Below are 17,895 nucleotides of genomic sequence, written 5' to 3' on the forward strand. Positions count from 1 at the left end.
TCATTATTTATATTTGATATTAATTTAAACTTATATATTACGCTTTATACTGAGCTTAAAACCTTGTTCTATCTAACTCAAAGAGAAATTAAAAATTAATACTTGTGTATCAGGAACCCATTATCACGTAAATGTTTGTGTACTTTGCTGCAAGATTAACACAAGTAAAAACAGTCAATATTTTAATGTCGACCTTTTGACATATATGGTGTAATATTTGGACTATTCATGTCATCAAATACAACATCTGACTTTGGCTGTGATGTGAATTTTTGTGTACTTGTTTACTTCATCACACAAATTTCACACTATTTTCACAAATGTCACATGAATTGTGAATTTCACTGTGACTGTGACTGTGATGTGAATTTACGAGTATTTCGTCAAACACATTTCACATAATTTTTATAAATTTCACACAAATTGCACACAATTTGACACACATTATAAAATTTGTGTCAACATTATTTTATATGGGTACAAATAAAAGTTACTATAAAAATCTTCAAAGTCTAGACTTTTGACATTTTTGCACACCTCGAAATTTTCTAAGTCTGTAAAACTGTTAAAAACGCTTATATCTCGAAAACGGCTTGAGATACAGCAAAACGGTTAAAATTCTGGACACATAGTGGGTGTCAACAGGTCCATGAAGTTGGCATACCCATATTAGCGTATCCACTTTTGATAATACCAATCGTTAGTTCATCGATAGTTCTCGATAGTTCCCAAATGTTTTCGTTAGTTCTCAAAAAATAAAAAGGTTATAGCCGATAATAAGTGGGTACGCTAACTTCACACTTCCGGGTTCTAGCGCGCGCCGTTTTCTGATGAGAAATGTACACAATTATACAATTTCCAGCGGGCACAGTTTTCTGACTATAAATGCCTATATCTATATACAAATCGTTAGTTCTTCGTTATTTCTCAATAAATATTCAATATTTACGTTAGTTATCGAAAAATAAAAAAGTTACGAGGCATACAAAGTGGTTACCGGTACGCAAACTTTACAATTATAGAATTTCCAGCGGGCACCGTTTTCTGACTAAAAATGGTTATATCTATACACCAATCGTTAGTTCTTTGGTAGTTCTTTAATATTTATGTTGCAAGATCAATTAACTTTGTAATTTTGATAATTAATTTTGAATGTTGGCTCAGCTATCAGTGTAAATATTTATTGTTCTTCTACTGGTATTCTATGTTTATACAGTATATATTTATGAGATATTTATTGGTTGTTTATTGAATTATTTATTGCATGTTAATATTTATATGATTATTTATTTGCCTAGTTATTAGTAAAACTTATTTACCAACCTTGGTTATTTTGCATGTAATTGTATTTTGTAAATGTATTTTTTGATGTACCCCTTGAGGGAAATCAATAAAAGGATGATGATGATGATGATGATGAAGATCAATTAACAAATTGTTACATTTAATGACAGCAATATTGAACTTTATGTTATTGAGCAACGTTAACCAATTAAATTGTATATATTTTATGTATTTGTCGGTATTCCATGTATTTTAACTTGTGACTGATGTATCGTAAATAACTGTACATGTGTTGTAATGTTGCAGGATCTATTTACAAATTGTTATGTGTAATGGCCAACATGTTGAATGTGTTATTGAGTAACTTTCACCAACATGAAGATGTGTTTTGAACAGATAAAAAGGTCGATATCGTATTTTACTTAGTTTTATTGTAATTCAAGTAAATTTGATTTGCATTGTTTTGTTTTTTGTTTAAAACATTTATACTGTATATTAGGCCTACATATTCTTTACAAGTTTCAATCAACTACTGAAGACCAATTAAGTACGTTAAATTTAATATTACATACACATTTCAAACTTAACATTTGTTGTACATTTCCTGCTTTCCTTTAGGACTTAATATTATATCAAATCATCAATCGAATTATCAAATGTAAATCTAAAAGTATTTTAAAATGTTTATGGAGAGTTTGTTATGAATTTAGATACTGAAACTCCTATATTACTAGATTAGAGTGATTTTCAACTTTTCCTAAGCCGTGTCAAACGCCATTTGAAGTTCTTCCGTCAACAAAATAAGTTGTCTCCAGACATGCGCCGTGCGCCACTCCCAAAACACGACATATTTGCCGTTCGACGATCTAGCTGTCTTGCTATTCGACGATTAACGAGTAAAACATCTACACACATGTGATGTTTTCCCAAAACACGAGCACAAGCATTTGCTGTCAAACTACTCGCGAGCGTGGGTACAGTCTGGAGCCGGCTATAGGCATGGAACTTGAATAAAAAACCCTTATTGCAAATCATTTAACTAAATTTTAATTAATTTTTTTATTATAACTAATTTTTATTTATTCACAGAGAAAATATTTATTCTCGGAATATATTAATAATCTAACACATTTATTTTATACGTATTTCATAACTGTTTAAGAACGATGCTGTAAATGTTTGAAAGAATAGTTGAGTGTAGGTTTTTGAGAACTATCGAGAACTAACGAAGAACTAACGATTGGTATATAGATATAGGAATTTATAGTCAGAAAACGGTGCCCGCTGGAAATTGTATAATCGTGAAGTTAGCGTACCCACTTTGTATGCCTCGTAACTTTTTTATTTATTGAGAACTAACGTAAATATTGGAGAACTATCGAGAACTAACGAAGAACTAACGATTGGTATATAGATATAGGCATTTATAGTCAGAAAACGGTGCCCGCTGGAAATTGTATAATTGTGAAGTTAGCGTACCCACTTTGTATACCTCGTAACTTTTTTATTTTTTGAGAACTAACGTAAATATTGGAGAACTATCGAGAACTAACGAAGAACTAACGATTGGTATATAGATATAGGCATTTATAGTCAGAAAACTGTGCCCGCTGGAAATTGTATAATTGTGAAGTTAGCGTACCCACTTTGTATGCCTCGTAACTTTTCTATTTTTTGAGAACTAACGTAAATATTGGAGAACTATCGAGAACTTATGAAGAACTAACGATTGGTTTATAGATATAAGCATTTATACTCAGAAAACTGTGCCCGCTGGAAATTGTATAATTGTGAAGTTGGCGTACCCACTTTGTATGCCTCGTAACTTTTCTATTTTTTGAGAACTAACGTAAATATTGGAGAACTTATGAAGAACTAACGATTGGTTTATAGATATAAGCATTTATACTCAGAAAACTGTGCCCGCTGGAAATCCAACAATTGTGAAGTTAGCGTACCCACTTTGTATGCCTCGTAACTTTTTTATTTTTTGAGAACTAACGAACAAATTTGGGAACTATCGAGGACTAACGAAGAACTAACGATTGGTATATAGATGTAAACATTTCTCATCACAAAACGGCGTGCGCTTGAACCCGAAAGTGTAAAGTTAGCGTACCCACTTATTATCGGCTATAACTTTTTTTTATTTTTTGAGAACTAACGAAAAAATTTTGGAACTATCGAGAACTAACGATGAACTAACGATTGGTATGATCAAAAGTGGATACGCTAATATGGGTACGCCAACTTCACGGACCTGGGGCCCATTTCATAATAAAGTACAAACTAATATTATTAGTAAATCAGCTGATCGCCCAATGCAAATCTTATGGACATTACAAGTTACAAGTTGTAACTTGTAACTTGTAGTTTATTATGAAATGGGCCCCAGGTGTCAACTTTTGATTATGCACAATATTACAACATAAAAATATCAAAAAATCCAAAAAAATTAACATTATTTTATATAGGCGCATTTACAGTTACCACGAAAATTTTCAAAGTCAAGACTCTTTTGACATTTTACACAACTCGAAATGTTCTAAGTGGGAGCCTACCAGTAGACCGACAAGATACTTGGTCGTCTGGCCACTAGACCGTCTTTTTTAAATAAATAGATAAATACTGAAAACCAGTACGTCGACAAGCTATTTCGTCGTCAGCCCAGTTGACCGGCCTGTAAAACTAAATTATTATATGCGAGAAACAAACTGCTCGGCAATCGACCCGGCCGACTTACAACTTGCTCGTCTTTTAGGTGGAGATAGGGGACAGAGTGGGAGGAGCTAACCGGGATTACCCAGGAGTTTGATGCGCTTCCCATGGTCGAACCACGTCGCTCGAGGCTAGAATCCAGTATTGCCAACCGAAAGTATCCTAGCTCCGTCGAGAAGTACACACGCGGCGTGTTTATACAGTCTGGCGTTTAGTTGACGTTGCCGCGCAATTCTAATGGATAGTTTCGTCGTTTCTATAGCAACCGTGACGTGACCTCGTTCTCGCGCATTCCTCTGCCTTTGTATTATTTAATCTGCTTTGAAAGATAAGACTCGCTTATGTGCATTGACTATTGAATCAAATAACAATATCATTCGGGGTTTTCGATCGTTTGTTTGGATAAAACTACGTACCGTATATTGTAGAATTAAATTTGTAGTGTGGTAATATGGTATTATGGTATATATATATCTATATAATTATTACGCTACATGAAAATTTATCGGTTGAATTCCTCCGCCATTTCTTAACCGATTTTATCCATTGACGTCTCATTGGAAAGAGCGTGTCGCGTAGATTTGCAAACTGGCCTTACATTTTTGACAAATTCCCTTGGGTTCTGCCCCAGTGGCTTTGAAAGTTCCCATGTTATCCTTATGAAGAACATAATTTTTTACATTTTGTTCAGCTGTATAATTTAATTGCTGTTATTTATTTTTCGATTCAATCAAAAGGCATTGAGTAAATGTATTTACTATTCGAGTTTTAAGCTTTTACACGCACTGATCTCATTCCAAAGATTATTCGTAGAGTATATTTTTTGGCCTTATTATGGCCAGGTTGTTGTTTTAGAGTAATGCAATAAGAGCCAAAATTGTTGTTCGAGTACAATGTAATGTTAAATGTAAATTCAATCTTTTTGGGACGCACGGTATCTGGAACCGAACCGACATTTATTTATAGTTTAGTAATTGGCATTTGCACTATATGCACTGACCTTTGAGTAATACTATCTCCGATCCTCAGTGTTTCTCCAGTTGTCGGCGTTGAATTTTTGGGGTAACGACGCTCCGAGGTTCAGGCGTGATTTGTCATTGTTGTGGTGGACCGGCGTCACTACTGACGTTATAAATTGATTAGTCTTTCGTGCGTAGTCCGTCGTTACTAATACCTTACAAAGCACGTTCTAGGATGGTAGTTATGATGGAATTAGTTATAAAAATTATTTTCCTCTGCTAAAATTCAATTCAATATACTGTAAATACCTGCCTAACCACCATCGGTGCCCTCATGAGTGAAATTCAAAAACGTGTGTATGAGTAAAAATACCGAAAATGCATATATGTATGTGTGGGTTGGCACTACTGGGGTGATTATGAGAGGTAGAGGAATGCATTAGTTCCGCTTTTAAGTTAATATTTTACCGTATTTTCAGTCGGACATATAACATGTTATGTTGAGTGTACATTACACATAAGTGTACAAACTTATACTGACTGATAGGTGTCGTGCTTCGAGCGCCGCGGCTAAATTTGTGGTGCGAGCGCCGAAGCCATAAATCTAGTAAGCGTCTGCTCAATGAAGCAGAAGTGACGAGGTTAACACGAGCCTCTGTGGTAGGGCTTATCAAAACTCCGCGCGGTGGTCACTTCGGGTTCCCTGCGGCACATGATCAAGTTCGGAGAGCCAGCTGTTATATTATATAAACTAGCATATATTATAGTTATATTTCCCACTAGCATTTAAGAGTATCGGGGAAAATCAGAAGCTAGATCCAAAGATAAGGGAAATTTATGACAGCATGAAAAATAACACGAACTCAGACAGATTCTCGCTAAGTAAAGGGGTAGTTATGTATAGTAGATCAGACAAAGACAAAGGAAAAATATACCTACCCGAAAATTTACTGGATATGGAGTACAAATATTATCATTCATCTGAACATGGTGGTCATCCCGGAATTAATCGAACCTATCAAAGGATAAGTAGTATGTTTTACAGGCCTGAACTGTTAAAGGAGATTAAAGATAGAGTTTCTAATTGTGATCTATGCAAGATGAGTAAGCCTGCATTGAGAATTTATGAAGGGAAATTAATCTCTACACCTTCAAAACAATGTTTTGAGAGAGGTTACATTGATTTTGCCGGTCCATTTGTAAGATCAAAGCTTGGAAACGCCTATGTGTTAATCTATGTAGACCATTTCAGCAAATATACATTTTTGATACCAACTAGAGACAGTAAAACAACTACAGTTATCAAGAAACTAGATTAAATCATTTTTAAAAAATTTTTCAATGTGTAAATATTTAGTAACCGATAATGCCAGCTGCTTCACATCGAATTTAATGACTCAGTACTTGTTCTCAAAGGGGATAACGCACTTCAGGATAACGCCGTACAAGGCTAGCGGTAACATTGCAGAGCGGTATATCAGGTCATCTAAGGCGATATTACGGGCGTTGCACCACGACAAACAGACCAACTGGGACAAATCATTACCTTTAATCCAGAATTCACTGAATTATTCTTTCAATCAGGCACTAGGTAATAGTCCTTTTCATATCATGTTTAACCACAAGCCAAACTGTGAGTTGTCTAATTACTGGGATTTACACAGTATTTTAGAAAATGATCTTAATCGTGAGGAGATAAATGTAAAGCTGGAAAAAGCTAAAGTCTCTCAAAGAAAAGCATACTTAAAAAATGCTAAATCGGAGAGGTATTCTGAGGAAAAGTCAAAACACCCATTTCAAGTAGGAGATAAAGTATTTCTTGAGACTCATTATTTATCTGACAAGGCAAAGAAATTTACAAGTAAATTGGCACTCAGATATTCAGGACCATACAGAATTATTTACTTTTTAAATGATGTCACCGTTTTATTACAAGATATGGGAGATGTATTTAACGTAAAAAAGGCTCATATTTCACAGCTAAGAAAGTAAGGAAATATTTTGGAATGTTTTTATAATGTTTCATAAATACAGTATTATGACATTAAAACTAATCTACAGAAATATAAAAAAATATTCTAATAATTAGGAGCTCAGTCAACACATCCGCTCAGTCTAATATCCGAGCTAATCTAATATCTAAATTTATTAAGTCTAAACTACAACTATTCAGCAAAGGATACAATTAAATGGCACTGTTGGTTTTGCTAACACTTCACAAGGAATTTCACAACTTAGACACTACTTATTCACTAGCACTACACACTCATGATGAATTAACACACTCGGATACTTCGACTATAAAATGACACGACTATTTGCACTTATATGACTAACTATGAGGCGCCAAATAGACATCGACTTATTGAAAACTACACACACTGAAGACTGGCGCTTGTGCGCGCACATGTGACGCGCGAACAGCTCTACGCACATGCGCCTCAATGTGTGGGTAAATGTACCCATGCTCGCGACGCGCATGCGATGTGCCTAGTGCCTGCCGCCGGACCTTCGAGCATCGTCACAAGTGCGCGAGCTTGTTATGATGCGCGCCAGTCTGTGGGAAACAAAGGCACATGTTCGCAAGCTAGCAGTACTAACCATAGCTGGATATACTGTAAATCGAGAAATACAAGGTCTGCGCCTGAGTGGCACAGTGTAACATTAACTGCCCCACGTGTTGTATTTTATTTGTCCTTGTTTTTAGGTTATAAACTTCTTTGTTGTGCGGTTAAGATGTCCTGTAATGACATAAGAAAGTTTTGGTCTAAGTTTATAGAGCTGTATAGATCACAAACGTGTTATTAGGACGTGAAATGTGTAAACTTTTAGAAACAAAAATGAGAAAAGAAATTAAGAAATTATTAATAACAAAATGCAAGGGGGTGTTTCCTGACAGTGGCGATAAGTTTGTGGAGACTGAAATAAACTCTTTAAGAGCTTCATATCGACGTGAACCAATCAATTAGAACTAATTAAACGAATTAAATCTAAGTCTCTAACCCTAATACTCTAAATACGACCCTTATACCCTTATATTAAATAATACAACCCTCATATTCTTTAATACCTTATTTCTCACTCTTTTAGGCCCATAAGCTTATTGTAAACACAAAAACCACAATACAGTACATACAACTAATAACTCGCCCTATCAATTGAAGTATAATCACGTCTGATGTATTTTTGAAGGGAAATTTGATTCTTTAGTGACTTTGCTTGCAACTTTAAAAAATTTCCTTTGTTAAAAAAACCCCAAAATGAAAAACAAATAGTAGGTAATAATTACAAGGGGGCGATCCAAAGGAGTTTATTAGAATGATTTCAATATAACATATATATGTTGAATTTGCTGTTATAGTGTAACAATTTCTCTTGGGCTGTCACAACCTAACTTTGGCTAGCTCAGATAGTTCAGGGTGGTGGGTCAGTTAGATTAGTAAGCAGGTAACCAAAATTCTTAACGTAAATGTTAAAGTGTCGATCTGCCAGGAAAACAAACTATACTGTTAAAGTATGCAGCTATTTATTTATTTATTTTTCCTAAGAAAGCATCAGGAATATATATATCAATATCTATAGAGAAATACCTGTAACAATTAGCAAAACATAGGCCTAATATCAATAAATACTTATTTTACATTAATACAACAGTCCATCCGCTGAGACGAGACAATAAACAGGTCCTGGATCAAAAGTTCACACCTAGAATATGACGATACGCACAGGTCCTGGATCAAAAGTTCACACGTAGAAATAATAGTTGAAAAGTCACTCACCGATTTGTAGAAATATCTCTGAGCTCAGAAACAAACCAAATTTTACGGTAGCCGCACAGACAAACGGTTGCGCTTGACTCCACCCAAAAACCAAGAGTCCAGTAGAGGTACAAAAAGGTAGGTCAGGTGCAGACAGTAGTGAGGCGTAAGTGGGTGACTCAATAGTAGCCTCCAGGTCCAACAATGGTGTAGTCCACAGCACATCAGCCAGAACTCAAGATCCGGAACAAAAGACCCTGCGCATGATACCACTTTTATAGTTTGGGCCCTATTGTTACACTTAATTCCAAAATATAAGAATAAAAAAAAATAATAAAGTCACAAAATCAGTTTCAGTTACTATACAGCAAGAACATTTCCTTATGACACAAAGATAAATTCTTTTCAAAGATAAAAACAGGTTCAAGGCGTTATCTAACTCATATCAGAACATTGGTAAAATTATTTCACTTTATGAAATTAAATCTGTTAATTTTTTTGTGTACAGATACCTAATAAAATGTACTGTACTTTAATACAACTCTGCCATAGTAATGAAGTTTTTTTTTATGAAAATGTATAACATACATTACCACAATATACTTCTCACTCTAACATGACTAAATTGTAACAAAGTTTGACATACCAGTTGAATTATAAAACCATTTTAACATAGACCATTTAAAAATAGAACATTTGAACATAGAACATAAATTACTTTTACTTTTACTAGTGTGAAATTTCAAGCATTTAATTCAAGATTTAAACATAATTACTGTGAATCACTAGAAACAAAATAAACTTTCTTTTTGACTCAAAAATACTAGTATTAAGATTTTGTTTGCTAATCAACTCATTGATATACTAGTTTGGTTTAACTGCCACTTCATTAATTAATACGAGAGGTCGTCCAGTGGTCGAAACTCGACCAAAAATATGTAATGTACTCACTTAACTATTTTCACCCCACACTGTAAATAAAACATGTGATTGGAGTTTCCTCCATTTGTTTTGATTTTCTGTTTATATTTCGTTGTTATTTCGTAACCAGCATAGCAACGCATAAGATCCATGTTAATTTTTTACAACTTTTAAACTTATTTTTTGTGCTTATCTTTGAGCCTATTTAAATTTATAAAGGGATTCTGCACACCTACAGGAAAATAGCTTTCCAACGGTATGCGTAGATTTTCCCTACGATGCACACGAGCTGAGAAAAAAGGTTTTAAAGAAACATGCTTGCCTATTAATATATAGATAGATATGCACTTGTTTATCTACCACAGAGAAAATATTCTTTAAATACACAATATTACATTGACTGACAAAATAAACACTTTAAACATATAACATATTATTTGATAAATTGTAACCATAATCTACTTTGTGATAGGCTAGAGAGGGACTAACATTTTCATTAAATTGTATTCACAAGAAATAGCTAGATGACAAATAGACATTTTCAAAGTAATATTTCATATTTAACAATTTACTTTTTTTTATTTATTGGACATTCAAAACAACTAACACCTATCATTAAATCAAAATTCAATTTAATGTACAACAGCTCAATAAAAATATTAATTTACAGAAAGTCATTTTTTTTAGACAAAAATTGTTGTGAACAAATTTAATGTTTCTCAACAAGGATGGTTATTACAACAATTAAATATTCTATGATTTTATAAAAACTTTACTTTAGGATTTCAACATTGCATGATATTGAAGGTTTAAACATGAAAACTAATCACATGGGAACAACCTCAACTTTTAAAGAATTATTTCACAAATACAGTATTTTGTACAGTTAAATTTAAAGTAACATAAAAAGATGAACATATATTTTAGAGACTAATAGACCTTTTTGAGAACTTAAATTAATTATTAGGGCAAACTTATTTTTTTTTTTGTATAGCAGAGCAAATCGACAGTTTAACTTTTAATTTATCAGAAAACTGTAAATTGAGGCCTAATTGGATGTAAATGAACTTTTTGTCAGCCAAAGCAAAATAATATTTGTTGGACACCTGCTCACCTCTAAAAATCTTCTTAGAATTTTTGAAGTTCCACTGTAGTGTAGAAGGTCTTCTCAAGGTTCTTTGCTGGTCCAAGGAACATGTAGAACTGGTCAACTACAGGATTGTCTATGCTCAGGATTGAACCTGGTTAGATATCAGCTGGTCACCAACTGCTGACCCTATGGGACTTTGTCTCTATGACTCTTATCTACAGGGTAGGGAGGATGTAATTGTCACCAGCTAGGATTTTAAATTATCCAACGTTGTTTGCATGCTGAACAACTAGATTTTATTAAAGAAGGTGATCAGTCTTCTTTGGAATAAAAGTTTTTTTTTCCAGCTGGAAATATTTTATTACAATAGCCCCCTATTTGAATCGTCAAAGACGGTGGTTTGCGCGCATGTGTCTTTAGTGTGTGGTTACCAATTGAATCGCACATGTGCCACGAGCCGCTCGCAGTCACCTCACCACGAGCCACGCAAGGCACATGCGCGCTAGTGTGTGGGCCGCTTTAGAAATCCACAGGAATGAATGGAATTTCTTATCTGGAGTGAGCAGAACGGAACATGTCAATTATTGTTTAGCAACAAACAATATCTTCAATGTTTTCAAACTGGATTTCCTTGTTAGGTAATGGAGAAGTCAGCTGATAACATCGTGTTTTAGACTTCCTTGGATTAAATAGAAGTTGCAACTACGGAAATGAAATAACCAATTTGGTTATAAAAATAATGTGAGATGATGAAAATTAGAGAAATTTAATGGCCATTAGCAGGGACCCAACCAAATAATAATAAACTTGATATTGAATTAAGTTTATGTTTGGATTAAGCATAAATGCTAGGAAATGAGATCTCTAAATAAAAACTGTTTAAAAAATAGAATTTTAGGAAAATTGTAAATATTGTAAATATGTATATAGAAGTAGCTTATAATAAAATGAGAATAAATCCATAAGAAACTTTTAATGTGAGTATTTAATGCGATGGACTTTAAGAAAAATAAAATGATAATTAAATAAGAGCCCATTAATAAAATCTCTAAAACGCGAGACTTGAAAAGGAGATAAACTTAAATATTTTGCATAATTGAGTAAATATTAAATAAAAGAGATAAAAAAAGAACGTGTAGGCCCTAGGCCCTCAAAGCTGCTGTGTTTGGTGTGAGGACTGTTGATGCCGGCTACAGCAGAGAACACACCAGGAACAACAAAGACGTCACGGACCGCACAGTCAGGGGCGAGGGCCACCACGAGGAGATGACACCTGGACGAGGGGAGAGTCTCGCGGACCACTTCGGATCTCCAGATCTTCAGCACTTTGGATCTTCGGAACTTCGGATCTTCGGTCTTCGGATCTTGGGCCATTGGATCTTCGGTGAGCGGCGATGAAGAAAGAAGACTTTGTATAATGAAGCATGAAGAGTGTACATAGCTTAAGAAAAAAAAAATAAAATTATTTTGTTTACAAATTTCTATTTCAGTAGGAGGGGGAAATTTTCTAACATGGTTTAGTTTCATATAGAAATTTGAGAAAATAATTTTCATTTTATTTTTTGTTGTAATGATTTGAAATTAAAGTTTTACATTCACAATTGTCAAGAGTAGCCTGCAGTAGCAAGACTTCTTGATAAGAAAGCTCTGGAAGCTTCCTTATCACCTGGTCCAGTGCAAGTGCTGGCCCGAGTAGGGGTAGAAGGTTCCAGAACTGAGATATCTTATATAAGGGAGCTGCTTCCACGTGGGGTTATTAGTTCAAGAGTGTAGATGTACAGTGTCCAGACCTGGGGTGAATTTTCTGCAGCCTACTCAATGAGTAGTAAGTTTATTTTATTTTTTGATGTTATTTTAATTCATTCGATTTTAGCCCTCTCTTTGCTAAATATTGCAATAACAAGGAAGATCATAGATGTTTTCTTATTCAACATTTAAACTTTGCTTTCAACTATAAAAGATGTAAATATAAAATGCAACTTTTTATTCTTTTAGAATTTATTTAATAGAGTTAAATTTGGATCTAAAAATAATAAATGCTAATTAAAGTAAAGTGTTTAAAGTTTCTAGAAAAGATTAGCAATTGTAAATTTTATTTAATTCAGGAAGAAATTAATGTAACCTAATTTAATTTCGAAGGATTTTAATTTAATTGTTTAGCTTTTAATTTAAAGAAGTTTGAATTCAATTTAAAGAAGTTTGAAACATTAAAGAAATATGTATTTGCATTGTAGACAGATAAGCTAGGAAAGGGTTTGTTTGTTCACAGGGCTCAAGTGTGTACCAGGAATTGATGGTTTTAAAATGTCCTATAAATATTAGCCGAATGTTTTAAATTTGTTGATTTTCTATATTTAAAAAAAACTAATGGAAGTAAATAAATTTCAGTTTGATTTTGGGTTTGGTTTAGAAAGTGTTTAGAAGAAACTGTTTTATTTTAAATAAACCATGACTTTTGTAACAATGATGCATTTTTATTTTGGGTCTCCTCTTAAGGCCAATTGCACTAAATGAAAGATTATTGATCTTGGAAATAACGTTACACTATAAGAAACAGTTACAACACACTTACCAGGAAACATATAGGCAAAGGCTCAATCGTGCTTATTGATTATTCTCTCAATGTATTACAATACTATCATTTATATGGTGTATAGCATTTAAAATAATATGCTAAAGTATAATTCATTACCCAATTGGCACCAAGAAACAATTCTCCTTGTAAACAAATTAAATTAAATAGCAGAACAGCATTTCTGACAACGGCTGGAGTTTTATAACAATGTTTGTTTCCCATGTTAATCTTATAGAGAAAAATGAAACTTTAAAGGGCCCCAGGGCCTCATTATTTAATTATTTAGCTAAAAAGAAAGTTGCCTGCACAACTACATGTTACGCTCTTTCCAATGACACCAAAATCATGTCAATCGGTTCAGTAGTTTCGGAGGAGTAATTGTCACAAAAAACTTGCTTGCGTATTAAATAAGTACTAGTGTCCCTGTTGCTCGAATTCGAGCAATTTCTAAGTATTAGAGGCGTTATTTTAAAAGGAATAACGTTCATAATTTCTTATGACTTTAAAGGATTCGATCCAAAGATTATGGAAATATTCAAGATGTACATAACAGAATATATCAATTTATCCAGGATCTCTCGCTTTTTTCAATTGTAATATTTACGCTAACCCGAATTCAAATACAGTAATAAATATTTCACTTCAACCAAGTCAGTAAATGTTTGTAGCAAACTGTAAAATTAGCAAACTTATTGACTGTTTGAAATTAACATATGTTTTTCTTCTCACTTTTAATTTTTGACAACAGCTGGAGTTGCATAACAATTTTTGTTTCCCATGTTAATCTTATGGAGAAATATGAAACTTTAAAGGGCCCCAGGGCCTCCTCTCTGATTATTTCCCTAAAAAGAAAGTTTCCTGCACAACTTTATGTTACACTCTTTCCAATGACACCAAAAACATGTCAATCGGTTCAGTAGTTTCGGAGGAGTAATTGTCACAAAAAACATGCTTGCGTACTTATGTACATGTTGCTCAAAATCGAGCAATCGCAAAGAAGTACAGTAAAGGAGTTATTTGAAAACAAATAATAACTTATTTAAGAACAAAAATATAAGTCATAAATTCCGATGAGTTTAAAAGAGTCAACTCAAAGATTACGTAACTAACGATAATACTCACAATATACTTAACGGTTCAATATAATCAACATTTCATGTAAATATTTTATCATTGTTCCAAAGCTGATCTGGCTTTTAGTGTATTGTACAAATGTTTCCCACTTATAGCCGCAATAGGTTGTCAATGTTGGTCTTTATTGTCAATTGATAATGTAGTTTGCATGGTATCACCAATTGTCGCCAGTAAACAAGGAGAGAAGATCGTTTTATTTGTTTTGGAGTATGAAAGTAGGTGACTGAGTGAGTGAGTATGGTGGAAGTTGGTGACGAGGATTCTCCCTGTGAAATTTGCAATATTTTAATGACTGCGATGGTCTATTATGCGATGGTTTTTGTAAAAAATGGTATCACGCGAGTTGTGTAAATATAGACTCTAAGAAATACTCTGGTATTAATGAACTGGCAGACCTTATAAAGTGGTACTGCAAGCAGTGCTCTGCAAGGTTAGACAGGCTTATGTTAAGTGTCTGGGACGTTGATGATTTGATTAACACTCGTACTACCTTAGACAATCTTGTAAAGGTAGTGAAAGGAGTTGCAAACGACAACCTACAACTTAATAAACGTGTTGACGATGTTTGTTGTCAAGTGAGGTTAGGTCTGAATCTGAATCCTAGGTCTGTCGACACTTCAAAAATTGACAGTGTTAGCGCTGTAATTGAGACTGATGAAACTGTAATACATCTTCCTTCAGAAGACCATTCTACTTTAATTGACCATTCTAACAGTTCAGTGAACCTTGTGACTCCTGCTGTTGGTGATCTGAATATAGACAAACATTCTCCACCATTGCCGACAAAGACAAAGGTCAGTGCTCGGGCTTCTCCTTCTACTGATAACTGGCAGACACATGTATCCCGAAGGAACAGACGCAAGTCCCATAGGCTTGGACCAATTATATTTATAGGCACCAAGTCTGTGGATGTAGGTTCTGTCGCTAAAACTAAGGTTAAAGCCGTTGAAAAAAAGACGTGGATCTTCCTATCTCGTATAGCCAATGATGTAACCAAGGAAGATATTGATAATTACATCTCTGATGATGGAATTTCAGGTGAGTCTATTCTTCTAAAGTCGAAGTTTGATAGGCCTTATCGGTCTTTTAAAATAGGTGTCCAACCTGCGGATGCAAATAGACTTTTACAGGCTGACTACTGGCCTAAGGGTTCATTGGTCAAGGAGTTTGAACAAAAATTTGTCCCGAGACACAAGCCTCAATTCGTACAATCACGCACTTTTTTAGGGAAAATGCAGCCCCGTCAAACTCAATCCTAGGTTATGGGCCTCAGACAACCTGGACGTCAGACAAACCTTTGTTATTAATTGTGACGGAAAATGTCCACAATATTCCCGTAAAAAATATTAATGCATTATTAATTAAAATTCATCAAACAATACACCTTGGCTTTATCATTTTTTTATCAAGACGTTCACAATGTAAGCAAGACATTGTTTGTTTACCTGTAACCTCACTGTTTCGCGTTAGTGTCGCCGAGTAATTTACGACTGTAATATGTCACTAGCGAGAATGTTTTGTATGTTTACTGCTGCGGGAGAAATTTATGATAATGATGGATCCGTCATATCTGTATTTTGACCTGAAACTTTACTGAGTGCGATGACCGGGTTTTGAAATATGTACGAAAAACATGTCAAAAGTGCTAGTAACTGCTAGTAAAGTGCTAGTAAGTGCTAGTATTACTAGTATTAGTAGTAGTATTACAGTATATACTACACAAATTGAACATTTTTCCTAATTAGGAACTGGTTTCAAAGCAACAATTCCCCAATTTCTCAAAATATGAAAAATATTCATCTTCGCCGAATAATTTTTTTTTCATTAGTAATTAATTGTTTTAATGAGAGCTCACACACTATCAAAGAAAGCTAAATAACATTACACATGATTTAGTGTCAGCGATGGATAATAAAAAAAACTTTAAATTACCGCTCAACGAGGCGTTGATGAGTATACAGAGCATGGATTTTAGCTAAAACTGCATTAGGCTCACTTTATCCAAATTGAATTTAAGAGAACGTCAACCATTATTATTTTATGTTCCAGACAGTTGTATACCGAAACAGAAAAACTATGCAACAGTGTTTATTTTGATAATGGTGCGAATATTGTTTTCTACTTTCAAATCATTGTCTATGATGAGGTGATTTATTTTATCTTACGAACTAATGATATCAGATTCAAACTGATTTGTTGTTACATTATCTTACTTGAGGGTTGAAATAGAAAATCGTTAGTTATGAAAAAGCATTAATTGAAGGTAACAAATTACCATATTTTGTAAGCAGCCACTAATCGAAACCCGTATAAGCAGGCAAATTTTTTACAAAGAATTAGAAATTCTAAGTAATCATAAGAAGCTAAACGACATCTTAAGATAAACGTTAATGCCCATATTTCGTCGTTAAGCCAACTATAAATTGTCAAAATTTTAGTTTTAGTCGACTTTTCCTTATGGTTGTTCAAATGTAAATTGATAGTAATTATGTACAGCGTGCCTGTAGAGGCAAAGTAGTTTGTCAAAGTGACAGGTTAAACAAATATGTTACTGGCTGCTCGGTTATGTATCACACATTCCGAGAATCAACATTTTATGTTTCACGAAACCAATGTGAAATTTAACTTACCTTCATAAATAATGAAAATGTTTGATATTGGTTTTGACATTTAAGGGCAAATTCAACTGTATCCTTCGGAAAGCTAATTTCTCATATCAGAGCTGAAAAACTTAACGTTTCTATCTTGTTTTACTTTTGAAATAAAGACTTCAACCAACCTTACTGAATAATTGAGATCTTCAATTTTTGACAAAAATTGTTAAGACATTACATTAGTTTTGTTTTTTTTTTTTTTTTTTTAGGGTGAGGAGGGAAAATGCTTTTACGCACACAGGTAGCCAGCCTTTAGTGTGAGACTCCTGAGTTTATCACAGACTACTCACTAAAAAACCCCCTCTACTCTGTTGGACACAGACCTGGAATTGTTTGTCACATTACTTCAAGTCAGGCCAACATGTGACCTAAGCCCACAGGGCTCGCACCGTTTCTGGCATTATTTATTTTTTTTACCTACACCGCATCCCGGTCGAGGTCGAACTTCTTGGCGCGGAGAACACCCTGGATGTAAAGTGACACACAGGTCCAATTGTCCTCACCCTCCATCATCATCGGTATGACCGTGTCCACCGACAGCAGTCCTACGAACTGTTGAGCCTCTAGGCGGGGCCTTTCCCAATGCTGGCAGTGGAAGAAAGTGTGTTCCACGTCATCGGGAATGCCTGGGCAGTATATGCAATCGGGTGACACGGCTTTGCTCATCCTGAACAAGTACGACCGGAAAAAGCCGTGACCCGTCAGAAATTGGGTGAGGTAGAAGTTCACCTCTCCGCACCGCCGATTAACCCAAGGTTGGACCCGTTGTATCAGTCGCCTGGTCCAGAGCCCCCTTGTCTCC

Source organism: Macrosteles quadrilineatus, unplaced genomic scaffold (assembly GCF_028750875.1).
Source record: "Macrosteles quadrilineatus isolate MER2022 unplaced genomic scaffold, UCM_ALF_1.0 Scaffold_5__1_contigs__length_97177068, whole genome shotgun sequence".
NCBI classification, from domain to species: domain Eukaryota; kingdom Metazoa; phylum Arthropoda; class Insecta; order Hemiptera; family Cicadellidae; genus Macrosteles; species Macrosteles quadrilineatus.